The sequence below is a fragment of the Mus musculus genome, chromosome 18 (assembly GCF_000001635.26).
Source record: "Mus musculus strain C57BL/6J chromosome 18, GRCm38.p6 C57BL/6J".
Taxonomy (NCBI): Eukaryota; Metazoa; Chordata; class Mammalia; order Rodentia; family Muridae; genus Mus; species Mus musculus.
Genome location: NC_000084.6, coordinates 88,819,579 through 88,823,253, shown reverse-complemented (window position 1 = coordinate 88,823,253; position 3,675 = coordinate 88,819,579).

The following is a 3,675-nucleotide window of genomic DNA, read 5'->3' as shown; positions in this document are numbered from 1 at the left end:
CATGGTATGCAGCATTATTTATACCTTCCAATTCTATGCTTACGGTATAAAGCTTCCACAAATGTGGGTTACAGAAACATACCCAGCTTCTGTGTATGGAAAATATTTCTAAAAGCCGTTTTGTTTCTGTAGTGTGCCAGATGGATGTTCTCTGTATACAAACATTCAAAAGCCTTGAGAATAGAAAGGTAGGTTAACACTCACTGTCTCTAACAAGACAGACAAATTCCCAAGACAGAGTTAAAATACAAATTCATGAAATTTGAAGAGAGCAGCAAATATTTGGCTAACCTGATATTGAGTAACAAGTTGGAAGTGCTTTTCTTGGTCCCACTCAAAGGGCCCACCCCTTCAGCAGGGACTAGTTGCCACCCACTTATCTGTCATCTTGTTCAATTGTCACCTACACAAAGCTTTTCTTCTCTGCAGGCAGTGTGATGGCATTTTCCTCTGTGTCCCCAAGCCCTCTGTGCTCACTATTCTTAGAACTAAACAAAGTGTTCTGTAATGATTTGTTTACAAATCTGTGGCTCTCAGGAGGTGATGAGCTCCTTACTGGCATCCTCATCACCTTTCTATCCTCTTCTTCTTTTCTTGAATAAATCTTGGAGTCTATTTTTTTTTTTATCCCTCTGAACTACTTACAGTGATCCCTGAAGTCATCGGCAAGCTTCTCTTCTGTCAAGTGCCTTGACATGCCAGTCAGATGGAATATTTTTATATCCTGTGTGTATGCTAGGCTCTCTCCTCACTTTATTCCTTATTCTAGAACAACTCTCCTCAAACAGCAAACTACCTTTCCTGTTTGCATTAGCTTTCCCTATTATCAAGGCTTGTCTGAGCTCTCCCCCATGGAAGATTGTGTAATATTATTCCCCAAAATTTTATGCAACAGACACTAATGTGATTGTGAGCTTACTTGTCTCTATTCCCCTAACTTGAACAGTGATGGATTGTACACTATGCAGTTTCTTTTCCTCCTAGCAGAGGGCTGCTATTCAGCAAATATTCTTTAAGTTATATTTCTTTCTAAACCTATGTCATATACTATAAAAGTTTTCCATAAGGTAAACATGGAACATACAGTGAGATAGAAAACTTGCATTCTTATTCAGGTTCTAATGCTTATAGATAGAGAAGAAAATAAAATACAAAAAATTCACCCACATTTTAAAACTGTGTTTTAAGAGTTTAGTAGAAATAAAGAGAAATAGGCTTGGGTAAGGAAAAGCCAAAGTACAATAACAGTGAAAAAACAGACAAGCTAGTGTGTCAGTAACTGGGATTAGCAAGTTACAGAGGGACATTGACTTATTACATAGATGTGATCACACTGGAACAAGACTCTACTCAGGTAGCCAGCTAATGCTTGCTGTCCAAGGTGAAGGCAGTGGGGAGAAGTATATTTTGGTTTTGGATAGAAAGAAGACATTGAACTTAAGCCATATGCATTTATGCTTATGCCTTATGAAGCTACTAGAGTAAAATTTCAGCTATGGGTCCACACAGCATGTAAAAGAGATGATGGTGTGCAGGATGAGAATGTGACTGACAACTCTTAGATGACTCTTCCTGGGCATCATCCACCTAACTATCTGTACAAGAAGTGGCAGGTCATTTAAACACTAGAGCCATAGGGTCTTTCTCTGATTTTTCAGGGTGTTTATTTACATTGATAATATTAGACTGGAAAATTATATAGAGATTAACTTTTTGGTGCTGGGTCTCCATGACCATGCATGGAATCACACACAGTTCTTTGAAGAGGGGAATGTATCTTCCATCTTTTATGAGTCTAAAGAGTTCTCTGTGTTGGTTGTCATTCAATGAATGTCATACAATGAATATTTTAAAATGGAATTCATGCTTTGTTGAATATAGATCCATTTCTCTTCTTGTCCCTCTGCCTGGTTTAGATGCCTCAAGCCTAGATGCAGATACATGCAAGTGTAGCTTAGCAGAATAAGCCTATTGTGAGGGCTTGATTTGTTTAGGACTTGAGATTGAATTCAAAAGTCAGCCAGCAGAATGGTGGCTCATGGACATGCACAGACTAGAGGTCCCTCTGCATCCCCAGTGTAAATCTCAGTGAGCATGAGCCATACATTCACCTGGTTCCTGTAGGACTTCACAGCAGATACCTCAGGGAGGAATTGCATGGAGAGGTAGAGGTGACATGTTACCAGTCTTCCCCTAACAGGAGTGGGAACGACTGGTGGAAGGATTGAGAGAAATACAATCCTTGAAGTAGTTGCAGATCAGTTTAGTTAAGAAACTCTCTGTTAGCTACCCTACTCATTATTATTATATTAGATTCTGTCAGGTGAAATCAAATAGTTTAGTTATTCTGGTTATTTTAAGTTCTGGAGGCCCTTTATTTTCAGCTCTGTATCTAGACAGTAGTATTGAATATATTATAATATCAGATATATTAATAGATTCATATAACTAGACCCTTGAGGAACATTTATTTATATAGTTATTGTAATACAGGACCAAGCTGATGGTCTCAAACATCACTGTAAACCCAGGATAGTGGTTCACACCTGCAACCACAGCACTGGGAAAGCTGAAATAAGAGCATGGCCATGAGTTCAAGGCTAGGGTGGGCTACACACTGAGCTCTAGGCAAGCCTTAGCCATATGATGAGACTCCCACCTCAGAAAACCAAACATAAAAGTAAAAAAAGAACAAATGAGTAAAAATAAGTTACCTGGCCTAAAATAACAGAAAACATTTCATTGTTATGAAGTGATAGTCAATGGGCTCAGTTACTTATCATTAGCTGAAAAACTAGAACAGCCTTTCCATGTGGCCTGAGCTCTCTGACAGCCCAATGGTAAGGTTCCTTAACAGAGCACAGTCAAAGACCAGCGGTTGCTGATCCTGATGCTTTCTTCTACAGTTCTCCTTTTCATTTTCTCTGTAAATCTGACACAATGCCCCTGACTTGTCATCTTAACTAAAATGGTCAACAGGAATGTTTGAGTGGGTCACTAGAGGTCACTTCTCTGATGTATCTTGGTGACTCTGCAGCCAGAACTTTGCTTAATGCATTCCCATGCTAAAGGCCTTTCTAAAATTAAAGCTTCTGAGGCAAGACTGCTCCTTGTTCTGTTTTCATTCTGGAGAAGCCATTATGTGAAAGCTGGCTAAGAAGTATTTATTGGATTTCCAATTGCTAGGAGGATCTCTGGTTTCTTTAATGTTATAAAATACCCATTTTTTGAAACATGTTTTTATTTATTTTTCAAAATCAGTTTCAAATAAGTGTTTGTTATCCTGAGATTCATGTTTATCAAAATAGGACCAACAATTGTCATTTCAAGTTTTTTAAAGAACATTTTTTTTCATTCTCCATAATTTCTCAATGTTTACAAAGAGTAGTTTCAAGTTTGCATCTTTTAGTTCTTGGCAATTAATTGTTCTGGACCTTAAAGCCAGAACAATTATATTCTATATATCAAGTGTGGGCTTCAGGCTAAATGTAGCTTATCTAATTCCAGAGTATAGATAACCTGAAACCAACAACAGTTATCTGGAAATAAAACGAACTATAAATATGAACTATAAAACTAAAGTTATAATTAGCTATACAAACAGACCTACTTCTGTAGAACAACTTCAAATGGGAATAACCAAGTAATGCCAAGGACATTGGGAAGGGGTGGGCC